Source organism: Natator depressus, chromosome 4 (genome assembly GCF_965152275.1).
Source record: "Natator depressus isolate rNatDep1 chromosome 4, rNatDep2.hap1, whole genome shotgun sequence".
NCBI classification, from domain to species: Eukaryota; Metazoa; Chordata; order Testudines; family Cheloniidae; genus Natator; species Natator depressus.
Window position 1 is genome coordinate 30523118 of NC_134237.1, and position 27657 is coordinate 30550774.

The following is a 27657-nucleotide window of genomic DNA, read 5'->3' on the forward strand; positions in this document are numbered from 1 at the left end:
GGCTCCGCTGCCTGATCTACAAGTAGAAAGAGGGGAACGAAATTTTTTCTGAAGCTTCTCCAACATGGCTGACAAATATAGTTTTAAAAATGTTTAAAAACTAGTGAGCTGGTGGCTTTCCTCCGGTGGGTTGGGCTGCTGCTCTCACCCCAAACTTTGCTTTTCAGCTCCTCTCAGCATCTCGGGCTGGCTGGTGTATTTATTTATTTTTGTAATGCAGGGAAGTGTGCTCATCATTTTTTTTAAAAGACTTCATGATTCTTATGATCAGTTGTTGCTGTTGTCCCACTTTCCTCCCTTTTGGTGGGTTTCCTTCTTTTCCTGCGCCGTGTCTGTCACTGTATTTTACTGGGTTCTTTAAAGAGCCCCAAGAGGTGTTTTAAAACTGCGGTGGATGCCTGTTTTCTTTTTCCACTTCAGGAGGATTTTTCCGATTGAATGTGATAGCTGGTGGGATTTTCTGCATCTAGCTTTCATTTATTGTTGGTTTATTGAATGCAAAAGGGGTGTCTGGTGCTATGGGGGAGAACGGGGGGAGGAGGAGAGGAATAGTTTCTTTGGACAAAAAAACGGTCTTTTCTTTCTGATAAAGATAGATCCGGTGCCCACAGTCTGGGCGTTCTGGCTAGTTTGGGGAAATATCTGTGAGAGAATTTGTACGTGGAAAGTGTGTTTTCTGGCTTTGTGCTTCTCATGAATCAGCTTTCATTTGGTTTGCTGGTGAGTGACAGACAGACACAAAGGCAGGCGCAGTCAAAGAGGGAGAAGGTGGTGGTGGGGGGGGGAAGAGGATTGTGGAGTTTGAGGACTACAAGGTCAGGGGCACTGAAGGAAATAAAACCCAATCCTAGGGGAGAAAGAGAGAAATGGAGAAGAGATTTGTAACAAGGCCTTCCTTTTTCTTTATGATCTTTGTCATCCTTGTTAAATCCTGTGATCTAGGCAACTTACACAATGTGACTAAGAAAAAATGCTTTCTACTGTACATTAGATTAAAAATGTCTTTAGCCAGGTAAGGCATGCACCTCAGTCTGATAGGAAAAAATCCAAAACATATGATTTTCAGACCTGACATCACTGTATCCTGATGTTGTGTTTTTATGAGCATTAAACCATTCTTCCAGCTGTTGCAGTCATTTTCATACCCTTGGTAAAAATGAGGCTTTTTTGTTTGCTCTTTGATTCTTGGAAATTCAGCTAGTTCTGCTTAGCTGTTTTCCTTTTCAAAGTGTGAAGTGGGGGAGAAAAGTGATGTGGTATAGTAGGCTTCCACTGAAATGTTTCAACCAAAGGTCTCATTATGAGATTTTTTTCCATGATGGAGAGTATGCAAATGAACACTGATAGAACTACATGATAAGCAACTGAGAAAAGGAACAGTGAATAGCAGTGTGGTTGTATAATTTATCTTAAAACCAGAAATGTAGGAATTTCAGAGTTGAGGAGTCATTAGCCTCAGTAAAAGCAGGTAAGTGGGTGTTGTTTACTGGCTAATAAGGCCATTATATTTGCATTATAATGGCAGGTTGACTTACTGCAGTGGAAGGGATAACATGTATATTCATTTGTGTATTTGCATGTGTATTCCATGATGGCACTTGTATTGGAGGCTGTGAATTGCAAAATAGGGCATGTTTGTAAAAGAAATTCAGCAGAGAGGTGTTAACTGTCAAGAGTCATGAATAAGTTTCAGTTAGAAGGTGATGTGGATTATCAAAAGGTGAAGAAACCCACACCACAAAGCATACACAACCCTTTTAAATTGCACCCCAAAAACTATTTGTTGAACATTTCACTTGTAAATCATTCTTCTACTTATCTTTTGAGGAGTTAGGCAAATTTGCTTTAAACAGTGAGTGTCCATCAGATGAGCTGCTTTTGCAGAATAAAGGGACACTTTACTCATGTCTCCAGAAGATAAGCACAGTTCATTGGCCAGTCCTTATGGCTACTTATAATGATCATTTTATTTTTTTTAATGGGTATTTCCCCATCTTACATAACACATTCCACCCAGTAAACAAACAAACAGGTTACAACCCATTTAGTTGTTTATACATTAGTATTTGTAAATCACGTTGTATGTATAACCCATCTAATGTCATAAAGAAACACTTCCTTTCAGCTCTTCATTTCTCAGACTTGTAATATTTTAATGTGCTCTCTTCTCTCCTTGAAAGCTTTCTAGTGTTGTGGATTATTTCCCTTCACTTCTCTATTACTAAAGTATCTAATTTTCAAAGGATTGAACAAAATTAAACATTAATATCCATAGAGTCTTGATAAATCTGAGTTGAGACAGTTGGATTTATTCCTACTCTGTCAAGCAAATAAAGCTTTTCCCGTTATTTCGTTTAGTCCACTATATACGCAAAAGCTACATACAGGTACTATTTATGTGTATCATATAGTTTATGCTGTTGTTTGCACTGTTGCTTTCCTGTAGAACAAGTAAAAGGTAAGTATTTGGAGCCAAATAGTTCTCCAATGGGCAATACATTGACACACTTCCTTAGTTGCTCAGGAAAAATTGGTTAGTCTCTAAGGTGCCACAAGTACTTTTCTTTTTGCGAATACAGACTAACACGGCTGCTACTCTGAAACGAGGAAATATAGTGTAGTACCAAAGAAATCCTGTCAGAGAAATCCATAGAAAAGTTTAAATCCAGCAGCTAGGCCTGGGGGAAATTCAATGACTAGTTTGTTGAATTAGTTCTCTATTTTCTTGTTCTTTGTTGTATGTGAACAATCTTTCAGTGGAAAACAATTTGGTTGGAGAAGAGTTCCTCAGAATTAGCTCAATGGTTCCAAGGACCTCTGAGATTAGTTGTGTGTGTTTCCCATTTTAGAAGCTTTCACATACTGAACTAACCATTAATAAATATTGGCAAGAAGAGGTGGGAGGGAAGGGAGGCATTTTTGTTACGTAGATTAATAAATCTGCCAAATTGTTGTTAGTAGTAAGATTTTTGAACTAGGACTTTGGCATTTTATTGGTTCCTGGCCAAGAGCCAGGGGAACTGATATTGTTTTGATATAGTGCGCATGGTCCTAGACTTTGGCATGTCAACATTGTTTAAAGAACAAGGAACGTGTGCCTTCCGAGGCACTGTTATGACGGACAGATTTCCAAGATCTGTCGTTGTCACTGGTACTGCATTAGGTAACAGAAATAGGTGGCCATAAATGTCTGGTTTCAGTGTGATGACTCAGGGCACTTTCAGAATTACTCTCCTACCTGCAGAGCTGGAATTTTTAGCCGCCACAACCAGAAGGGGCCATTTTCACTTAATCTGAGCAGTCGTCGTAAGACATACTACAGCTCCTTGCACTCCTGGGACTTATCCCCCTACCTGATCATTTACAAATATTAGTGACATCTAAGTGGTCCTAAAAACAAAGCATGTTTCAAAATAAATGTGCTCAGATTTTCAATGCATGTTTTACTGGTAGTGCTAACATTACCAAAACGTTCTGGGAGCTGTGAGGAAAGTTTCATGTTTGATTTCTTCGAAATGATTTTTGTTTAAAAGGCAGTGCAGTGGTTTTCTAATAGAGTGCCTAAATAGTCACTTTAAATAATTTGTTCAGTTAAATGCTAAGTGGTATACTTTTTTGTTTTTACAAAAGCAAAGAGGATCTCTCATTAAAGCACGTATTTTTTTCAAGCTGAAACTTTGGATGAGCTCAAATTCTGGCTTATCAAGCTAACCCTCTTCCGCTATTATTTGACTGCCACACAGTAGCTTTAAGTGTGGTAGTACAGTAAAGCCAGCAGCAGCGAAACTTCTTGCAAGCCAGATTTACAATTGGAACCCTCAAGTGGTAGAATAAAGTTGCCAAGTTTCAAGTAAAGTTGGTGGTTATCTTGGAAACTGTGCTGCAGAACACAACCACGAGCGATTTCGCCAAATAATATACAGTATTTACGTAGTCCAGCTCTCCAGTTTGTTGTCAAGGCACTCTGCCAGCGATCAGTGACATCATTTAGAAAGGCTGTGTGCTTGATCCGCTGATTCTGAGATGGAGTGGGATGTACTATGATTCAAAAGGGGAAGGGAAATAAAAGACTGTAGTCTGAACCAGAGATAAAGCATGTGACTGCATCATGGCTGTCAGCCAAATAGGAATTATCTGCATCAATCATTTTCAGCATTATTCTGATCCTGAACTCAGCAAACACCCATCTATCCATTTAACTTGCTTCTGGAAGAAATGTCCTTTGATATACTGAATGTTTGGTGAGAACTGAACAAACTATCATGGCTTGATTTAGTATGTTTTTCAGATTATCAGTGAGTGCATATTTAACTTGCCCAGTATACTGGACACACAAAGAACTAGAACTAGAAAGTACCACGAGTAATGGTCTTCTCAGTGGCCCATGTGGGTGGAGATGGGGTAAGAGATTGGATATCAGAAAAATGACTTTAAGTCAGTTACCATAGTCCCAGGGAATTGCTCAATGCATACAGACATCTGAGGTCAAGTAACGAGAATATGAACTTGAAATATCAACTGGGCTAATCCCAAGGGTAATCAATGACCTGCTGACTGGAAATAAAGGGTTGTTCAGTTTCAAAAGATTAGACGTGTCTTGTGGTGTGAGGGTAGGCAAGTGAAGGAGGGGAGAGGAAATAAAAGTTTCTTAAAGTTTTGATTTGTTTCAAGACCTTCCAAATAACCTGAACTCAGTTTTTAAAGGTGGAAGAGAAGAGATGCTTAGTTTGGCTCACATTTTAAAAACTGCACTGATTTAAAAGACGAAGAAAACCTAACCAATCACTCATAATGAAAAATGTTAAACTTTAAACTGTTAAAATGCACTTAAGTGTGATGCTTTAAAGCCCCCTTTAACATACAATTCTTTAACATAGACTTGGCTCTTCTGAGGCAACATCTAGATTTGTTCCTTTCAAAGTCTGGCACATACTTCTTTCCATGCATTTTCCAAAACCTTATCAATCCAAGCAGACTTCAGGGCCTTTTTGAAAAGTGTTCTAGAGGGATGTAAATTCGGAGTTAAAGATTCAGATGCTGTGTTGTAGCGGTTTGTGGCAAGGCCCAGTCCTGCCCACCTTCCCTAATGCGATAGTTTTTACTCATGCCAGAAGTCCCAGCAAAGTCCAGACACGAGTAATGGTTTGCAGGATTGGGCCTTCAGCTTGATCTTACATATAAAGAAAAATGATTTCATTTCCATTGCCGTGTGCAATGTAGCAGGCCTGTCATATGCTCAGGTTTAGCAGGAAATTAAAATTAAGTACCTTAAACGGTATTTCAAAGTTTTCAGAAGTGTATTAGTATGTGCTTTAAGAAGGCACCTCCATATACTGATACCGTAGAAATGTAATGCATGGAAGGCGTACTTACTTCGTAGACCTTGGTTTAAGAGCAAAGCGATGAGTAAAATTTCCATGATGAGATATAAATCAATGCTTTCCCAGTTCTCAACTGCAGTGTCTTACACCTCTACTTACTGGAAAATCGTTCTGGATTTTTACTATCAAAGCATATTTTGCACATTAGGGCAGTGAGAACGACACTTCGGGTTTGGGTGGGCGCTTCAAAGGTGCCTAGCTAAAAGAGTGAGCTAGTGAGGCTGAGTTTACAAAAAGTCTACTGTGCATGGGAAGAGTATTCTGTGCTCTTCTTGTGTGAGGTAAAAAAAAAAGTGAGGAGATGAGTGTGTTAGATAACTTTACAAAGTGGGCTTTAATAAGGAGCTCACCAAGACAGTTTTCCCACACATGCAGGTCAGCCATCTTCAAGTTTTCTAAATAACTAAGTTGATGTAATCTAATTATAAGAAAAAGTATCTTTCTTGTATAATATCACTACTAAGCTTGCATCATTTTAGAAACTAGCATGAGACCTTGAAAACTTGTGCTTCACCAGAGAAACATCCCAGAGGACTCTTCAAGTTTAAACATGAATTTTTCATTGGCATGTAAGAGTAGGATAATTACCGCAACCTTGCCTATGTATTCTTTACTGTGCACATGAAACACACTATACTTACTATTACATTTTGGTTCTTAAGATTAAAATGACTTGTCCCCTTATAATGCTTAAGAACTCAGAGTTCTGTCCGTCTTCCAAATGGTTTGGCATGAGACACCATAAGTAGAATAATGGATACTGATTTGGCTTCAGTGCAGTAACACTGATGCAACGACTTACCAGGTGGGTACATGTTTAAGATCAGAATGAGGACTCTCCATGTGGTTGCATGCACGTGGTTATAGTGTTTACAAACACTATCCCAGAATTCCTAGTAACTGCCTTGGCATAGTCAGTGAGTACAGACCAGAGGGAACGTCCTTGCTGCTCACAGGGAAATAATGATTGTGAACTTTGGGATCTCGGGGGGGGGGAATGCAATAGGTTGGTTTTGGCTGAACTTTCTGCATTTTCTTTTACATTAGAGACTTTGTCCAATAATGCTTCCCGCCCCCTTGTCCGATGGCATTCATGCTTTACAAGCACACTTGCTTGGGGTTGACTGATATTTAGATTCAGGAGGGTTTGTTGTAAAGGTGTTTGATTTGAGGCTACCTTTTTCCCCCTCTTCTTTGAAGATTCCATCACCAAAAGCTTTCACCACAAGCTGCTTTTAACAATACAGTGATCCCACAGTAAATTATATTTTCTTCCTTAATTTGGAATGACTCATTGCCTCTGAATACTGGAACAATCCCATCTTTACCGAACAAAAATGAAATCCTCAATCATACCAACTTTATAAATAAAATCAATTTTTTGGAAGGAGTTATTACTTAATGAGACATGTTGACACACACAGAGGCGTTATTGTTGCGAAAGCAAATACCACTGTAAGGCAAGTTTCAGTTCTCAATAAAGCATAAGAAGCTCTGTAGACATCTCCCTGTTTGCTCAACCAAAGGAACAATGCCTTCAATCTGTGTCAAAGGAGATGGTCATTATTTTGTTGATTTGCCAGGCTGGTTACCTGAAGAGCAGATGAAAATAAATCTGTTGGAAGCACCCCAACTGACAATTTAGTTCATACTTCATTGTGAATTTGACAAAAAGTTGCCAAACAGGTTATGGTATAAGGAAGAGTAGAGAGAGGCCTTTTGGCTACACCATGCGTATTGTTAGACCTTTTTGGCTGAGGTTCCTAAAGTATTATTCATCCTGAAAACATTACCTCCAGCTTAAAGCAGGGCTTTAGTCTTTGCTGTTTGATAAAATTCTAAAGCCCTTACAACCACTTTCCACAGGCAAGTACTTGGGGAGCGGCAGTGCATATCACATGCTTTGGGAAATGAATCCAGAGTACGTGCTTATTTTCTTGTGGCCAGGAAAGCAATTGATGCTTGAATCTACAGCAGGATCCTTCTGCATATTTTGATTTCATCCAGATGAGTCTGGGTATTGCTGTCATAAAACAGACTCTGTATAATAATCCATGTGCCATGTTATATGCATTTCTGATGCTATTTGGTGACATGTCCTCATTTGTTTCATGTTGCTTCCATCTTGCATTAATTTAATTACAGTGGTTGTGCTTTACCATTGCATACTGACAGGTTCTTTTTGATCTATCACTTCATTTCCTTGGTGCAGTTGTCTGTATAGCATCCAACTTCTGGTTCTATTTCATTCAGACTCTTCACAATGTGTGAAGAGGGACTTGTCTTGTTTTCTTTTTGGAGTTTTTCCTTGAGCCAAGATTAGTTTCACAGCAGCTGAGTATAAAAGTAAGGAAGAGAGGAGTAAAGGTTATGGAGAAGGGCAGGTGTTAGAAAATGGCTCTTCTGAGATTGCATTGCCTTTTTATTCTTCCTCTTGGGCCACCGGTGCAGAGAGAGGCAAAAAAAAGAGTACACCGTGTTAATACTGGGCCTGATCTTGATATTAGAGGGCACTGCCCTTGATTTTAAGGCCTTATCCAGTTCCATTATTACTGGTGTTCTTTCTCTAATTAGCACTAGAGGTAGCAACTACTCCTGGATCAAACCCCACTTTCTTGCTCCTGCTCATTTTTTTTTTTTTTAATCTTTGTTTAATCTGTGTGTTCTTTCGGTACCCTTTCATTTTTGTTTGAAGTCTCATACTTTGAAGTTATACCATTTTTATACTTGCCAGAGCACACACCACTCTTCCAGCTGTTATGTAAGCAAAAATAAAAGAGTGACTGCATATTTCTTCTTGTGTAAAAATTGCTTTACTTCCCTTTGTGTGGCAACGACTACTGTGAGGAAAATGTTCTGTTGTTGCACTAAAACCAGAAGTTGCTCCCCCGCCCCCGAAAGTCACAGAATTGTGACAGCCTGGAAGTTTTAAAATACATGCAGAATTTAGAGCAAATGCACTGCCACTCTTGAAAGGGAACCTGCAAAAGATAAAAATAAATTGGACTCTGCCTTTCCCTTGGTCCTTATTAGTATATTAAAGAAGACCTGAAAAATGTTGCTTTAAATTAACTAAGTTTTTTGTTTTGTTTTTTCTTGCGTTTTTTAAAAACATCAGAAATTCAGATCTTTTCTGTCCAGAAAGCTAATGGAGTTATTGAAATGACAACATCATGAAAGTCAAGAAAGTGAAAGCTGAATAATTGAGAGGGAAAGGGATTATAAATTAGGCTGTTTTTTAACACCTATTTAACTTGTATGACTAAGACATTTTGGGAAAAGGAAGTCTTTGTTAAATGTTCAGCACTCTGCCCATTAAGTTGACGTGTGCAACTTCGTCTGAGACATCCAGGAGGTCAGCCACCAAAAATAGGAAAGATCAGACTTGCATTTCTCCTCTTTAGGAATATCAATGGAGTGAATAAAATAAAACTCTTTGCAGGCCACCATACATCCTTAAAAAGTTAAAAAAAAAAAAAAAAAGTTGTGCCCTTCTTATTTGCATATCACCTTGGTCATAGTAAGGAAGATTTTGGAGGGGGGGAGGGAATGAGAAAGAAGAGCAAATCATCAATAGCACCTAGTGATGCCCATATAATGGGAAGGGACACCTTCGACTTAACCACACTTCTTTCTGAATCTTGTCTGCCTGTGATTGCTACAAGTCACATCTGAGAACTGTAACTGAAAGAGATTAGAGGAAAAAAGTGTATTTTTGTATTTGACAGCACTCTTTGGCAGTTCTGCTGTCTCCTCTGTATAGTCAGGCTGTGATCCTGAAAATTACTCTGTGCTCACAAACCATGCTGCTTACATAGAACCCCATTGGCTTCAGAGAGGCTCCACAGGGACAAAAGAGCCTGTGCGCACACAGCAGCTTGGAGAATTGAGGCATTATTTAGTCAGCTTCTTACATTCTTCAGAAATGGGGGCAGGGTGGGAGAAAAAAATGTTGTTTTGTTTTTGGTTAAAAAAGGGGGGGAAATGTAGCTGTTAAACCATAAAAAATGGGCAGAAGGACTCAGGGGCAGGTGTAGTAGCCGAAACTACTTGTAATACTTCTAAAAATTTGACTAGATTTCAGGTTAATGATTTCCCTTTAAAAATAAACCCTGTAGCTAATGGGGATTGGGAAGAAACTTTCCCTGTGGACAGGTTGGTCTATAACTATCTACTGCAATTGTTTTTTCAGATTTTTTTTTTAATCTCCCTCTGGAGCATCTGGTATGGAATACTAAAACGGTCAGACACCAGATATTGGACTAGATGGATCACTGGTCTAATTTGGTAGTGGCAGTCCTGGTGTTCTTAAATAGAAGCAGAATGGATAGTGAATGACTATCATTTGTATTCTAGTAGCACCTTGGGCTTTGATCAAGACCAGGGTCCCCTTGTGCCCAGAGCCTTACAAACATAAAATAAGGCAGCCCCTGTCCCACTTACTGCAGCAAAGTAGATTGTCAAAAAGTAAGGCAGTGACAGTGAAAAATGATAAGAGTAGTAGTAGCTTGCTTTCAGAACTCAACAACAGAAGCATTGCTACAGGGGGAGACTCAGACAATCCCTTTCTTGAATAATTTTCAAAACAAACTAAAATTACTTGATGTTTGTAATACAGAAGGCATAGAAATCCCAACCAACATTACAAAAGAAAGTTTCTGCCTTAAAATGCTAACATTATGAATCGACAAGACAGACAAAAGGTGGGAGGAAGAGATACAATTTATAGGCAATGGTTGGGACCCAAGGTACAGATATATTAAGGCGCTGATGCAAAGCAGCACTGAAGCCAGTGGGAGTCTTTCCATTCACTTCAGTAATCTTTGGATCAAACCCTAAATGGCTTACCCAAGTACACACAGGAAGTTTGTGGCAGAGGTGGAACAGAACCCTGAGTCCCAGAGCCTTAACCCTCTTTCCTGTCCAAGCAGACTTTAACAGATAACTGGCTGCTCTTACTGAGATAACAGAAGTAGCAATGTTAGGAAATGGAAACTAGAAGCAGAAGCAAATGGCTTTTCACTTATTTCTAAGGCAAATTTTTATTCGTGTTTTCTGTCCATGAACGAGTACAACCTCCTTTGGTGGAGTTGTTCTGTGGTTTTCAGCTGGCACCACTCAAACAAAATGATGCAAGTTGTATTTTACTATAGTTTTTCATTTGGAGGAGGGGTTGCTGATCACTATTACTTTGATAGCAAAATAGGTAAAACAACCCCTTCAGGTGAAATGGGGATAATGGTTGGGGGAGGGGGGATGGAGAGGAAAGGAAACAATCACAATTTCACTGCCAATGCCAGTACTTCTGCACACCTCTAACAAAAAAAGCTCTCACTATGAGCTCATTTGAGTTTAAAATAGCATGTTGTGTCAGCTAATTGCAGTGTATGGAAGAGGGGTGTATAGTGTCAGCTCAATGAGCAAGGTACTCCAATAATTCCATTAACCTTTAGTGCCCTAAATCCTCCTATCAAGATGAGATCTCCCACAGTCTGCAAACTGTTCCCATGAATTTGCTCAAAGCTACCATGTGCATGTCATTATAACTTGGCTTATCAATTTTAAGGCCAAGTGGAACTCATGAACCCTCACACAAATGTCATACATAGCAGTTGAGCTCATCAAAAGAGCAAGTTCCATTTGTTGTCAAAAATATTCCCTGTTGCAGGAGGTAGCGTACACAGATGTGGTTAGCAGTGAGAGGAGGGGTCTGTAACATAATCCTAAAAGCACTAATGGCCTTTAAATGTCATCTGTTATTTCTGAAACCTGAATCACACAGGGTAAATTTCTCTCTCTCTTCATTCACTGATCTTTCACATTGATACTCAGCTCTTTCTTTAGTTTTTATTTGGGAATATCCCTGCTCTGTGAAATCTTGGCTAATCTAATCTGTAAAGTTCAGTTTGCAGTGCATTTACGCGAGGCTGTACCAGGAATTATGGTATATTATAATTAATCTTGAAATGTATTCTAAAGCAAAATAAAAATGCATCCTGTTTCTTTAGGATTTAAACAATTTTCATATAGAGACTGAGTTTCATATAGCTATTCCTACAAATGCGGTCCAAGGAAATGGTCACTAGACTATAAAGAAATTTTTTTTTTTTGGTCATATTTAGGGATCCAGTGCTGCTGTAAACACCTTTGGAAAGAGATTGAGAGAAACACACTTAGACTTTTCTCTCCCTTGCTTCCACACCATTTCTTCTCATTAAGAGTTTTCAGATCCAGTGAGACTCGCGTCACCACGTGGGTTGCGCGCACATGGCTGCACTGTTTACAAACATGGTCCCAGAATTCCCAGGGCTGTTATGTAACAGTCCAGAGGGTGCAATATTTCAAGCGTCAGCTGTGTTAGCGGAGATTCCCAAAATCCATATTTCCAGTGCAGGTTTCCAATTACTAATAGCCACCATTGCAAATTACAGGGCTGACTGGTCAGGGTAGTTCACGAACAAATTCTGTTTTAATCTCCCTTGTGTTACGATTAAGCAATATTCAGCACTAGAGCTTAGAACGAGGTTGTCTGTGGTGAACTAAAGATAGAAGCTTTCTTGCTTGACAAAGAACTGGAGCTGGACAATGCTAGTTGAACTTGCGTAAGATAGAGAGTAAATTTCTTTTCTGCTTGCCACAAAGGCTACTAGGAATTCCAGGAACATTTATGATTTGGCAAGATTTCAAAAACATTCTAAAACCAATGGATACTTTTTTTCATTTCCATTTAAGTAGCAAACTGGGGAGCGTTTTCTATTCAGGTTCAAGTGATGAGCCTCAGCAAAATGTAAATAGTTTGGAGCCGCTAACATTTGATGCCACAGTCCCATTATTGCTAGGAGAGAAATGCCATCATCTTGGTTTATTTTAGCAGGCCATTGGAAAATAGCACACAAGAGGTTTAAATAGCTGTGTGTCACTGGATTAAATTGCCTCCTGTAGCCTAAGCAGAAAAGACACAGCACTCTTATTCCCAGTCACTCAGCTAAAATTGTATTGACTTTTTGCAGCTCTCCTTAGGAGTTCACAGTTCAAGCACTCATTTATCTACTGTACCTTGCATTAAGATAACAAGATATAACTACTCAGGAAAATAAAAAAAAAATCACATTTTTTATCCTTTTTTTTCCCCCTTGTTTTGGTTTGGGGTGTGATTTATTTGTCTTTCTTCCTTCCCCTCCCATCCACAGAAGCTTAAATGGCCTGAGAAGTACAAACTCAGCAGGGATTGGTAACAGTTTAACTCTTTTTGTCCTTTTCTCAACAGAAAATGAGATTCACAGCTACACTTGAAACAGAATCACTATAGATGGGCAGGGACACTGCTTATTCCCTCTTCCCCCCCCCCCCACCCTTTTCCTGTGGTATTTATTGGAACACATGGTTAGGGCCCAAGAAACTTTCTTTGGGTGGCTGTAATTGCTAATCCTGTGTTAAGAGGAAATGAAAGACTTGTGACTTTTATTTGTACTGGCCATATCTATAGCTTCTTGCAACTTCTGCTGATAAACAGAAATAATTTAGAGGCTACTTCCTCAAACTCCTGAACTGTGGTCTTAATTTCAACAGCATAGATCCAGCAATATACTACAGACTTGGTATCTGTGTCCAAAGTTGACTTGGAAACTTTGGCTACACGCCCTTTGAAAATCATGAATGTTGGGGGATTTGGGGTAGTGTATGTGGGGAGGGTATTTTGTTTTTTCAAAGGGCTGTGTTACAGGGACTGACAAGCTTAAAGTTTCATTCTCTTTCTGGGAGCAGAAATAAGTATTTCTTAGGTTTTCAAGGAAAATAATGAAATACTCGGCACTGTTAATTTGTTTACATCTGAGGAGGGGGCCTGTCTTGATGCAAACAAATGTAACATACATTCACGTGTGCTGTATGCAAGCAAAAAATTCACTTTCCCCTTCAAATAACCTCCTGCTCTGCTTCACGCGGCTGCAATGGGAGTACACTGAAGAGAGAGCTAAAGAGAGTTAGTTGGCTTAGTTACATTAGTATTGGCGCCAGGGTTTACCTCTCAAGTAGGAGTTCCAGGTCATTCTGATGACTCGCCACGTGGCCACGCGCACATGGTTACAGTGTTTACAAACATGATCCCAGAATTCATAAGGTCTGTTATGAAACAGCCGGCAAGTGTCGTATCTCGCAAGCTATGGTGACCTGCATTGTGAGTGCTGTAGAGAATATTGAGACGCTTGTACAAAACATAAACTGGAAAACACTTTGGATGTTCGAGCAGATAATTTTACTTCTGAGTTGTTTGGAAACATCACTGCCATCAGAAGAGAATTTTCCACTGCAGATTTAAAATAGCAGTAAGTGTTTTAGCAAAGCAGGGATAAAAGTGACTGTGTTCTTAAGCATCGTAATTTTGTTTCTTAACCAAACTAACTCAGAAAATATTTTTAAAAGACACAAAGCAATGTAAAGCTACTGTCACACTCTCACTGCATTAAAAAAAAATGAACACTGTGATCTTGTGACCCCAGTCTCCCAGTTCCTTTTTATTCCTTATTAAAACATTTCCTCAGACATTTTGTGCATGTTTTGTAGAAAACTTCCTGCTTTAAAATTCAGTTGTGGAAAGATGAAAAGACTCAGTATTCTGAAGTAACGTACCTGGGTGTGCAGAATAGGAATACTGCTTAAAGACTCAATTGTAAGTTCACCAAGAAGCTTGGAAAAAGGGTGCTGCATAGTCATGTTGCCCCATGGAACAAACCAAGAATCAGAATTAATGTACTGCATGCTCCATATTCTGTTGCAATGAAAGTTCACTGATATTTTGGTACGTTAAATATGCCAAACTTTTTAAAAAACTGTTTAAGTTCCATGAAGGCAATAGTCTTGCTAGAAATTAGCAGTTCACTAGAAACTGCAAGCAACCCATCAGAAAATTAACTTTTGACATAGATTTCACTGATGGGTTGGAGGATCTAGGAAAAAAAAAATCATTTAAGAGAAGATGCTATTTTGTATCTTGAAAAGAGAACCATAAATGTGACTGGTTGCCAGAGATGGACAGGCCTTTCCTGAAAATGCTGCTAAATTAACTGAAAACAATCCAGGCCCTTTAATAAACCACTTCCTGTTTTCAGTTTTGTAATGAAACAATTTGTAAAAACCAATTATTTGATGAAGGACTTTCTTCCCCCAAAGTAGCAAAGATTACTTGTTTCCTCTTCTGCTTAGTCATAAAAATATATCAAATATAGAATGGCTCACACGTTTTTACATGGTTCCTACACTACATGACTCAAGTTAATGTCATTATGGTATTTAATAATAATTCTCCTTCTCCATTTTGAATTTACATAGTCCAGAGTGGTTGGGTGTTACTATCATCTAGAATAACAAACTGCATGATTATTGTAAGGGTTTGATTAGGCATAAATCATTCTACAAGTGTAGATTAATATGTATGTATTTTAAAAATAAATTGAGGATCTAGGAGGAAGTTATAACTAAATCTGTTTACTTTAAGAGTTACATGTTATGCTGTATATATATTTTTTATTAACCCTTTATCTCTAAAAGGACATTAATATTTACAGAGGTGCCAGACTGAAAGCCCTAGAGAATAAATTCCTCAAGATTCAGTACAATCTTTCCCACATCACGCTGTCAATATACCTCCAACTCACTACTGGAGGAACCATTTATAAGTATGGTGGTAGTTCATTTTCCATATGTTTTCCCCATTCATTTTCAATACCTCACTTCCATGCGTGTTCAGTCCTTGGCACCTCTGCTGCGTCTGCTAGTATCCGTATCAGCTATGTTTCAGAGTAGCAGCCGTGTTAGTCTGTATCCACAAAAAGAAAAGGAGGACTTGTGGCACCTTAGAGACTAACCAATTTATTTGAGCATAAGCTCACAAAAGCTTATCCTGTATCAGCTATGGTAATTTTTTATGTAGACACATGCCAGTTCTGAACTAACCACGAATTCATTTCATATGGGCTACCAAATAGTTATCAGATAACTACAGCAGGAGGAGAAATGCTCTGTATCCTAGGCCCTGACTTGACACTGGATGCACACAGCCTCTTCATTTGGCTAATTTTAAATTGTATTCAGCATGTGAGAACAAAGGCATTTGCATTGATTACTGATAGGGCCCTACCAAATTCACTGTCCATTTTGGTCAATTCCATTGCCATAGGATTTTAAAAATGGTAAATTCCATGGTTTCAGATATTTGAATCTGAACTTTCATAGTACTGTAAACATGGGGGTTCCCATCAAAAAGGGGGTTCTCAGGGGGAAGGGGGGTCACAAGGCTTTTGTAGGGGGGCTCGCAGTATTGCCACCCTTAGTTCTGCGCTGCTGCTGGTGGCGGCACTGTCTTCAGAGCCGGGCTCCCAACCAGCAGCTGCCGAGCTACCTGCAGCCGGGGGAGGTCCCCTGAGATGGGTCAGATCCAGCCCAGGAGCAGGAAGTCCTTTCCTTCCCCAGCCCAGCTGAGACTAGCATCTGGAGACAGGTGCACAGTAAGAATCCCCAGCCCTGCCCCTCCCCTACACTAGCCAGATTTCATAGGTAAGACCAGGTTTCACGGGGGAGATCAGAATTCATGGTCCATGACCTGTTTTTCACAGCTGTGAATTTGGTAGGGCCCTAATTATTGATGTCTTCTTACTGATTGGTGTTGTAAGTGTTCTTTACACTGTATCTAGGAGACCTAGAAATTAGTAGCTCTTTTAAAAAACAGCACTATTGAAAATGGATAACTCCTATCTACCCATTTAAAGAACTCCTCATGGTCACTCTGCATGTCGAACCAATTGCACAGCACTTAAACTTTATTGTGAATCTCTGCAGTAATAGTCAAAAAGGATGGAAGGCAAAGTAAGGTGCTGGTATTAAAAACCTCTCTTAAATATAACAGTAGGTTTTTACTGTGCACATCCTGCACTAAAATTCTCATCAAGAGTAATACTGGAACATTTTTCAAGAAAAGCTGAAAGCATTTTGAAAATGCTCAGAAACCAAAAGACTCAAGGCTTGTTTATATGAAACAAAAAGTTGCCTTTTACTCATTATTAGTGTTAATGACACCCACAGTATTTTGTTTGCAGTGGAAGTTCACACTTAACTTATTAGATCCACATAGGTGGAGGTGAGGTGAACATGCAGACTGTAATTAACATATCTGTAGTGCATATTTAACTTAGTGTTTTTTAAAAACAGATTCTGATGACACCAGAAACTTATCTGGTGACATTTTTCTCATAGTAATTTTCATTGTAAAAGAATATCTTTAAGTTGCTCCATAAAGCAGGTGTAATCAAAGAGCTGTTACTGCTGATGAAAATTAACTTCTTTGCACTGGAGGTGAGAGGGGTGGGAGAGAGAGTGGGGTGAGATTAGTTTTGCGTGGTAAAAAGTAAGTAATGATATTGTGTCAGTTTAGATGAATATCTCAAAATGCAGACTCTGTCATGGGTTTGTCATCTAGATAAAAAGGGTAAAGGAAATCCTGTCTAACAAGTTTAGCAAAAGTCACACCTGAAGTCCAATTATGTCCTCAGATACATTGGCACAGTTCCTGCTGAAGTGAATGAGTTGCACCCAGGTATCTGAGAGAAGACTTGGAACCCTCCTCTAATTTCTGTTAGTGTAGAAAATCTGCTGGTTGATAGTCACATGACTTGGAGAAAGCATTTCTTAACACAATAAATAATTACATCTAGGAACAGTTGATTTTTGGAGCATGCCAGTAGAGGGGACACACATATCATAACCTCCCACAAGATCAGATTAAAATCCCACAGAGAGGTGAATCAGACTTGAGAGAGACTTATTTATCTTATGGATTTTCCACTGAATTCTACCCTTGAGGGACAGGAGTTATGGCCTTGTGGATGTGGTATGAGGTATGTCCACTAAAACCTGTGGATCTTAGTGATTCACAAAAAGAAGCCCTCCATGAATCTGGTGGAGAGCATCTACTTCTCCATGTTGCTCTTGGGTCTCCTTTACCTATTGTTCCCTAAACGGAACATGGTTTCCTACCACATATACAACCTATTTCCTCTTTCAGTGGACAGAACAAAGGAGAAATTATGCAATGAGCCTGACAGAGAGCCAATTTAAATATATGGAAAAATACTTCTATAGATGTCAGACAGCTGTAGATCAGGCCCAGTGTTCTGGGCAACACTAAATTTTTGATGGGTTTTTCTTGTAGTAGTTTGACTGTCACTGAAGAGAAGGATGCCACAATCCTGCAAATCCCGCAAGAATCGATACAAAAGTGTACCAACCAACCCAACCTGAACATTGCCTATGTATTTGCATGAAGATTTGACCATGGGAAAACAGGGTCTGATTAAACCAGGATCTTTTTGAACTTCAAGGCCTGTGACCTAAGAAACCACAAATTTGATTAGAACCTACCTTGGAAGAGTTCCCACAGGAAGATGTGAATAGTAAGTATTCCCCATGCATCAGTGCTAGGGCCAATAACGAGGAAGATGGTGTGATTACTGAGTGAGGTGGCAAGATCTGCTGATGAGACACAATATTTAGGTTAGGAGTACAAGAAACTCCAGAAGCACCTAAGAAAACATCAGATTGCATGAGAACAGATTAAGTCAATGTTGACAAGTACAAAGAAGCGTATATTGGATGAAACTTTGAAGTACGAGAAATGCTGAGTTCTGAGTTTGTTGTAATCTTTTTTTGTCTGAGAATAAAACTAGACTGTAAACTCCTTGGGAAAAGGACCATGTATTTAAGTCTGTGTGAGGCTGAGCACACTGTTGGCACTCAATATATAATAAAAAATAACCTCTCAAGGAAAAAGATCTAGACACTATTTCAGACAGTTAAATGAAAGCATCTTGCTCAATTTTTAGCAATGATCAAAAAAAAAAAAAAACCTCAAAGATGTGAGGCTGAATTAAGCAGAGGTTAGAGTACAATACTGAAATTATCACTGTATTAATGTATTGAGCTGTCTATATGTATCATTGACCTCTACTGGATGGAATTAGAACTGCTTGACACTGCCAATGGACATATACTACTAAAAGATTTTTCTTTAGCTCAATGACAGGTTTCAGAGTAGCAGCCTTGTTAGTCTGTATTCGCAAAAAGAAAAGGAGGACATGTGGCACCTTAGAGACTATCCAATTTATTTCAGCATAAGCTTGTGTGAGCTACAGCTCACTTCATCGGATGCATGATCCGATGAAGTGAGCTGTAGCTCACGAAAGCTTATGCTCAAATAAATTGGTTAGTCTCTAAGGTGCCACAAGTCCTCCTGTTCTTTAGCTCAAGTGACACAGGCCTGTCCTGCTGCAGTAGGAGGATCTGAATTCTATCCCCCTTGTTACCATGGAGTTCCGAGCAACCTAGAAGGCCATGTACATCATCACTTTGCATACAGTATACAAGTTTGGGTCACATGATTTCACAAAGGCGAGAGCAGAAATAGAAAAGATCAAGTAAAGGGCAATGAAAGAAACGAGGGAAGGAATGATGTAGAAGAACAAGAGTAGATATAGTATGATAGAAGTATGTATGGTATGGCCAGCCAGGCATTTGCATTTACTCATTCCCATAGTATGGTATGAGAAAAAGAGAGGGCATTTGGTAAAATTAAAAGGCAATACACTTCAACTGGATAAAAGGAAATCAATACAAACTAGTGTAATCACACAAGGAACTTGCTGTCACAGGATATTACTGAGGCAAGTCATTTAGTATGTAAGTAGTGACAGTAGCGGACAGTTGTATGAAATAAGAACTGTCCCTGCCATTACACTAACTAGGATAAAAGTTATAGGGGTTTTCATGCTTCAGGATATAAGCTGAACTCTAGAAGTAATCAGAAAGAAAACGATATTGCTCACTTGATAGGTACATTACTGTGGGACTGTATACCTTTCACTGAAGCATGTGTGCTGTAGCAGACCAGAACTAAATGGACAATTGTTCTGCTTCAATATGGCACTTCACGTGTACATGAGAAGTGTATCTCTGTGTGTGCAGCTCCCAAAACATTCTCCACTTCAGTATTCAGAAGACTACTACTATGAAAACATGGTACATAAAATTGACTATTACAAATAAATATATGCAAATGGATGACTCATTTAACTGAATTCTTCGTTCATTTGGTGAGCATCTAAAAATTCTGCTTAAGCTTTAGAGACATGACCTAGCATGGTCATCTAAACTATTCTTTGGACCAAAGTCTAAAATTGTTTAACTTTGAAAGGCAACAAACAGCTTTTTTTACAGAGGAAATTCAAGGAACAGGAAAGCTCTCTCTTCTAGCCCTTTGTTTCTAGTTTTAATATTTAATGAACATGTGATATTGTTTTAAAGCCAGTCCTGATGGTCTTGTGAAGTTAATATTTAAAGCAGATGGCTGCTGTGCTTTAATAAGATGGTTACTATAGAAACACAGCACTATGAAAGCAACACTTTTTGCAGTGCATGGTCTCCTCACTAAACAACTTAAATGCCCTTGATTTATGTGAAGTGAGTGCATTCAGGACTAACATAGAAGGGAAAAGAAAGGTAGTATGCCTGTGCAGACTATTTATTTAACCTGGGACCCACTTGCACTGAATTGGATAGTTAACATTTTTGTGGCTTACTGAGGAGCTGCTTGAAACTACACCAAAAGTGAAAGGAGATAAGCAAAGATAGTTTAGAAAAGAAACCCACAAGAACCTTAGTTCTACTAGGAAGTTTTCCTGAAAAATCTACAGGAAACATGGACAACTTTAAATGATCTTATATTAGAGATGGGTTGGAACCTAAATAAATGAATAATCCAGACACCATGAGCTCTTAGAGTTTTCAGATCCAACATTTAGATGTGTAGCTATGAAACTGTGGTGCCTGTGTCCTTTTATTGCACCTTTGCGTATCTAAAGAAAAAAAACAACACAAAACACAGAGTGCAACCACCATATTCTCCAAGTAGTTGCAGCCTGTTACATGGGGATATACACTGCGCTCTCAAGGAGACTTTGGTTTCATTTTTTCTTGTTTTTCTTCATCTAGAATAAAAGCAAATTCAGAATGAACTCACCTGCCTTCCTCTATGTGTAGAAAAATACCCGCACTCTTGGTGCTTTATTCCATTTTTCATATTAATATGTTGTGCTTACTGGTTTGACTTCCCTTTTCGAGAATTTAAAAAAATTGTAGCTGAGTTTTTACAGCTGTCTCACTCTCTTTAAGTGTCCCAGTAAATAAAAAATGAAGAAAAGTACTAATGACTTAGTACTGCAGTAGAAACAGCAGGTCTTTTTTGGGTGGATGGGGAAACTCTCTTGTGCAAAACCACACAGAAAAGTTACATCCTCATCTGGATGTGAGCAAACTTTTCTGGCTGTCTAGCGGATTGAAAAGTTGGGTGTCAGTCGCACTACAGTTGTAGCGCAGGAAATCAGGGTTCTATGAAAGATCCTTAGAAAGAATGATGAGAGGAAGGGAAGAAAGAATCAGAAGTCCATTGTGTGTGTGTGTATGTATATGTGTGTGTGAGATAGATAGATAGATATATAAAGAGGTACTTTAATTTTAAGATCCCAAAAGAAATACATGAATCTGACTCTCAAAGTTCCAGCAACAACCATTAAAAGAAATAGATACCCTTCCATAAAATCTAGGCATCTTGTTAAAACTCATGAGCTGAGGTCTAATCTGCAAAAAGTCCTGACCTACACTAAATAAAGGTTCCTAGAGGCTCGCAGACCAGCTTTGCTCCACCCCTTATGAGTTTTAACCATTGGGTCCCCTCCACGCCTACCTCACCCATTTGCCCTGTTTGTATTTATTTTCCCTTTTCCCCATTAAAAACACTTTCTCTTGCTTTACTTAAAGTCTTTAGAGTATGGATTGGCTGTAGTCTGTCTCATACAGTGTTGAGCACATTGTCACTTATGAGATACCTGATTAATATGACTATTTCCTCATCTTCAAATTCACTCATTTAATTAGTTATTTCTGTAAGACAATATCTGATTCTTTTATGGATTCCTGTTACAACATAAAAAAAAGTTAGGAAGAAGAAAAACGTGTGTGACCCAAAATGCCTCTTCTTTTTGAGCCTGATCTGAATCCCACCTTCCCGTTTTATCATTATCCTCAACTTCTGTCTCCAGAGACAAATCAGAGTGTTTCTTGGCCACACTTATATTCCTTGCTTTAATCACTTTACTTGGTAGCTTTATTTCATACACACTATTACAGACTCCTGACTCCATTGTCTATTTATAATAGTGTTTTAGATTAAATATCTTTAATTTATGTATCCCTCATCAGTTCACTAAGATTCTTTCTGTGGTACAGGGAGCAATGCTGCACACAGTTTTGCAGATGACTTTTAACAAGTGCCACATGAAGTAATGACATCACCTTTCTTGTTTATACATTATCCCTCTGCCAAGACAACCAAATAAATAAATAAGAAGCAAACCAGAGAGTTGTTTATACTTCAGAAATGCAGCTGATATGGAAAAATCATTGAAACTAACTCCAAATCCTTATAGTGCTCAGTGTGTTCAGTAGAACATGCACATTTTCTGGACTAGTTAACTTGCCATGAGACTGACATAATTTTGTCTCTTCTTCCCCTCAGCCCCAATATAACATGCCTGTTTTTGTAACAGGAATATTTTTATCTATGACTGATAGCATGAAGGAACTTTTCCCAGCTGTGCTCAGAGTAGATGTATTATAGGCTATTTTAGGTAATTACATGGCAACTCTCAAGAAAGAAGACTTCATACAGGGCAAAGCTCAACAGGAGAAATCGGTCCCTAGTATCCTGTCATAAGGAGTCCTGGGAGACCATGTGGTCCAGTGGATAGCCCACTGGGTTCTATTTCAGACTGTGCCACTGAACTACTGTGATCATGAGCAAGTGGCCACATCTCTGTGCCTGTGGTTCCTCACCTGGCCTCTGTCTGTTTGTCAATTTAGACTTGAAGTCCCTACTCTGAAGAACTTATCTCTCAATATACATTTGTTCAATGCCTAGCACAATGAGGCCCTATCTCAGCTGGTGCTCAGTTATGGTAGGCGGTGTGCGACCATGTAGTAAAAAACCAATTCCTGCCCCCAAAGAGTTTAAAATAGGTTTTATGGAAAAATACAACAGGTAGATGAATCAAACACATGGCAGGATCATGAGATTAAAAAAAACAAATTTGGCATGGTATGCAATAGTGACATGCTGCCTGTTGTAATATAGATGGTCATTCACAATAGCGTAAGCAGTAATGTAAATGTGGAGTGATGACTACTGGCAAATACTGACTTTGATCTCCCATAGGTAGCCGAGATATCAGTGTTCCTTTCACGGGGCTATATTATGAATGTCTAACCACATATGTTCTCACTGCAGTCAATGGAACCATGTATGGGATTAACTGATCGCCGATGTGAACAAGGAACACACAATCCGACCCATAGTTATTATAGGAAATAACTGGGGTCTCCGGTACCTGCTCATGATAAGTGAAAACAGTTGTCCAACAGGCACAAATGATAGCTGTTGGGAAATACTGATATTTAAATGGCAATCACAATATCTTAAGAACATGGCGACATGAATGTTCTCTTCTGCTAACATTTTTCTGGCATCTGATAATTCTGATACATTGATTTATCTGAACAAATTTCTCAACTTTCAGGGGGTACATCCATGGCTTTAATAAGGCTGGGGGTGTAGGTAAGAATTTACAGCCTATTTAACTTTCTACTTAATCTATTATGGTGTGTCCCATATGCACATCTGATTGAAATAAAGTGAAAGCAGAATGAATAGCCTCATTTATTTTCCAGGCTACCATTGAATAACAAGCATGTGGGTTTTTTTGTTTTTATTGTGTGTATAGAAGTTGCAGAGTAAATTTTTAATAGACACAATTCTAGTGTCCAGAATTCTTATCGATGGATGCACAGGGTGGTAGAAGCAATAACTCTTGTAGGGTTCCACATCTAACCAGCATTGATTCAACACAAGTAAAATAAACACCGCAAAATTAACAAAAATAGCTCTCAACAACCTTAGTCTATGGGAGTCTTTTGTGAGTAAGGACTACATGATTGGTTCCAAAAGTGCCATGATATCGTTACTGGCATTCTATACTCCATCTTTACAATAAGCAATATAAATCCAATGCAGTTTTCAAAGCAAGTTGATAGTGAGTGACATTCAACCCAGTTCAGAGGACTAACCATAAGGCCTATCCAATACTTAAGTCTCATTAAGCTATGATAGTGATACTGAAGTGCATAATCTTGTGCTGACCATCTGAATAGGGTATATTTCATCCTTTGTGCACATTTCTGGTATAAAAATAGATTTATTTTAAAAAAATCTAATTTTTAGAACTGTGAGTAGCCTAATTGAAATTACATAGCAAGGCAGGCAGGATTTAGCCTTATATTTATTGCTTGAGAAAAGTGTGACTATCAAGTCCTTAAATATGAACTGACATTGAACACACAGTCCTTGATATGTTTACTAAAGCTGGTAGCCGCTAGAGGCTGTAAGACAGAGGTCCTCTTGCAAATTTAAAAGAATGACTTTTGTGAGGGTTCACAAAGATCTGTATTCCAGAAAAGGATTCCCTTTTGTGTCAAAAACCATGGCCTGCAGTGATAGCTGGGAAGTTATGACATCATAAGGACTGTACCACAACACATTTTTTGACATCTTTGAGGAGCATGAGTGTATCTCCTGTGAGCAATGTTCTAAATTACAGGTGTTGCATTTTAATAGTGTGTGTTGACATGTATACATTTCTCACAAAGGATGAAACTGCATGAAAGGACACGCGCGCTCGCTCGCTCTCTCTCTCTCTCTCTCTCTCTCTCTCTCTCTCCTCTTTTTTAATATTAAGAAAAGCAATCCTCTTAAAACACTAAGAAAATATGTGGTGCTTTCTTGGGCCCGACCCAAAGCCCATTGAAATTAATGGGACGACTCATTGACTTCAGCCGGCTTCAGATTAAGCACTTAGATTCTGATTCAGCAAGCATGTGAATAGTCCCATCGGGTTTTTTTTTTTTTAAGTTAGATATTCATATGCTTATAGTAAAGCATGTGTTTTAGGTATCTTGCTGACTTGAAGCCTTATTAAGTAAAGAGTTACGCACGGAACCAAGCATGCTACTCAGTGAATCAAGGCTTCTGGTAATGCATATCTAAGGAGATAAAAATCCTTTAATGCCAAAACCAGTTTATTTCTCCCAGCCCTCTCAAATTTTGCCTGTGCTCTTATTCTGGCAACGTGCGCTGTCATATTACCATTTATCTGATAGAGCCAAATAGCGAGATGTATCTGTATGACTCTTGTGAGCCAAAATTTAAAAGTTGCTTCTCTTCCCCACCTCCCCCCGATCCGCATCCCTTCAGGGAACCAGTGATATGAACAAGAATACTCAACAGTCTCCCAAGAATACAGTTTTTGTTCTGAGTGGAAAGTTGGCTCGTGCACATCAATTACATGTTACAAAGAATAACATTCACCTACGTTTAACTTTTGAAAGGAATAGAAAAATAAAATGACTATTTGCAATGTGCTATTTACCCAAGTGGCAATTGTCAGGGTAAACTTTTTAAAGCGAAATTAGAGAAAGTTGGCTGAGTAGGATGATGGGAGAGTAGTTTCAAGAGAGAGAGGGATAGGAAGTCTTACTATTAAAGATAAAGTTGACTTGCTGCCATGATGTGCAGTATGTCGGGGTGAGGACTGTGTTCAGCACAATTTTTTGCCATATAGTTAGTCATGGACCAAATCCAGACTTAAGCAGGCCAAATTGCTCCTCTTACACTAAGGCTGAATTCAGTCCCTTGTGAATGTGTTAACACGCACTGAATTTTTTAGTCTTCAGAATACATGCTATTTTTTATATATTTAAGTAAACTTGAATCATGTTTTAAAATGTGCTTTTGGCACTGAAGCAATCATCTTGCGTCATTTTATGTCAGATACTATATTGATAAGCAAGGCAAGTGGCTGAAATAGCACTTGATTTAAAGTAAATAAATAAGGTTGTTTTTATTTTTTTATCTTACCCTTCATTCGGCATTGTCCTAATAGTATTATCTTTAGGAAAAGATTAGATTGGCCTTTTGCTGTGGTGCTCTAGAATCATAACTCTTCCACTCATCCTAATTAGACGTGATTAGAATGGTCAGTAAATTTATTAGCATAAACCTCTAGAAGAGAACAGTCGGGAAAGTAGAAGTAGAAACAGCATGGGGAACTGAAAGATACAGGACCATAATTATTCAGAGCTGTACAAAAAGTAAAACTTCTCTCCCACAGGTGTTTTAAATTAAGCACCCAAATAAAAGCAGCCTTTAATGTGGATTTGGATACCTAGCTTTAGGCACCCAGGTTTTGTCTGAATTCTTAGAGAAACTGGGTCTGTCTCTGGAATTACACCAATATAAATCTGAGAACAGAGACTTCACTGGAGTCACTGCTAACCAACACTGGAGTTGGTGACTTCAGAATCAGACCCACCATCTTTGCACACTGTACAATGCAGCTTTTTCAAACATGGTGAAACCAAAAACGCCAGTTATACCCTACCCAAAATGTACACCTCAGAATATACTATAGGCTGAAAATGAACCTAGTCCTACCATCCTGAGGGTTTTTTCCATGCTCGATAGTAAATACGATCGATAGTTTGTTCAAGATCTCTCTCTTTATTTACATATTTTAAATATGAGTGAATGCTCAAGCTTATGAAAGTAACTAATAGAATTCCTCTCTCTACCTACAGTTCAGGTCAATCAGGCAGCTGCCCTGTGAAGTTGCTTATGCTTTTGCTGGTCTTGACCTGGAGATATCTGCTTCTTTAGGGATGAGAGTTAGTTAATGGTCATGACTGAGTTGGTGTGAGAAATGCCTGAGCAGAGAGAGATTTACATGCAAAATTACATATAGTGGTAGTTTAGTGATGGGAACTGAGCTAGGATTACCAAATTCATTTAATTTAGGACTTTACATTACACTTGATTTCTGGTCCTAGGGTGAAAGGAGAATGCTTTATCCGCTAATCCAGCCAGACCTACTCTTGGAGGATATCGGAATTGTGATAAGCCCTTCCTGGTTATGTTTGGGGTGGAAGGTGTTAAAATAAGGGCATTTCCTTCTTCAGGAAAAGGGTGCTTGAAACAGAAAGTTATTTTTAGTCTCTGTACACTATAAGAGTTGATATATGCAGCCTCTGACCTGCCTGCTGATAACGCATTACCTCATTTGCAGCGCCAGTGATGGTGTGCATGGCTCTGTCCTTGCTTGAACCTGACAGGCAGAGCCACATACAGTTGTCATGGTATTGTTTAGAGGATTGAACTACAGCCAAGATCATTTTTATTTATGGTAACCCACTAACAAAATCTGAGCACCAAGTATTAGCATTAAAGAACAGTGTGATAATTACACCATTGTATTCCCAGCATAACGCTTTTGAAAAACCATGAGTTACTCCAGTTTTCAGACAGGTGTAAAAGAGATCAGATTCTGGTGCAATTGTACAGGAACGCTGGGCCAGATCTTAGCTGGTGTCAATCTATTAATTGATGGAGCTATCCTGATTTACACCAGCTGAAGATCTGGCTGATTATCTTCATTTCTTACAGAATTACCAGAAACTCCTAGCCAAGGCAAACAGGATGTTCACTGTGAGCAATCTCAGACTTCCTAGGAATCTAGATATGAATTGGCACCTGACTATTGACTAGTCTTTTTCTCTGTTATATAGAACTTTAACCGTGGCCAGGACAGCTATGCATCCATCCGCGTGGTCAGACAAGCAACCATCTTCAGAGATGGCACAATTGCCTCTCTATGAATTAGCTAATTATACAGGCACTGTATAAAACTGATTGGCTCTTTTGATGGATAAGTTCCAGCCAATGCGTCATTTCTGTGACATGCTCCACATCCACTGGCTGAAAGCCCTAGTCAGCTCTTCAGCTAGGTTTGTCAGCCAACTAACAGTGCAGTGACCTTACATTGACACAGATTCAGTTCCACTGGTGATGGAGGAGAATTGTATTTGCTTGTTGATCATTTTTGAATAAGAAAGTCACGTGTCCACTACACAACTAACCTGTTTTATAAATTCTCCTAAACTGTCTTCATTAGGTTTGGAAATGTTATTGCCTTCAGTTATTATAGGCATTTGTATCATGCCCATCATGGTAAAGTATCTGGTCACTCGGCACTTGGCTTACAATGAGGCGAGAACTACCACCAAGTACAGA

At 38.9% G+C, this 27657-nt stretch overlaps 1 protein-coding gene across 2 annotated transcripts in view; it reads left to right on the forward strand.

Moving 5' to 3' along the window:
• The window catches only part of TET2 (tet methylcytosine dioxygenase 2), an 86651-nt gene that overhangs the window by 389 nt on the left and 58605 nt on the right, over positions 1–27657 (forward strand). The window lies entirely within an intron of this gene.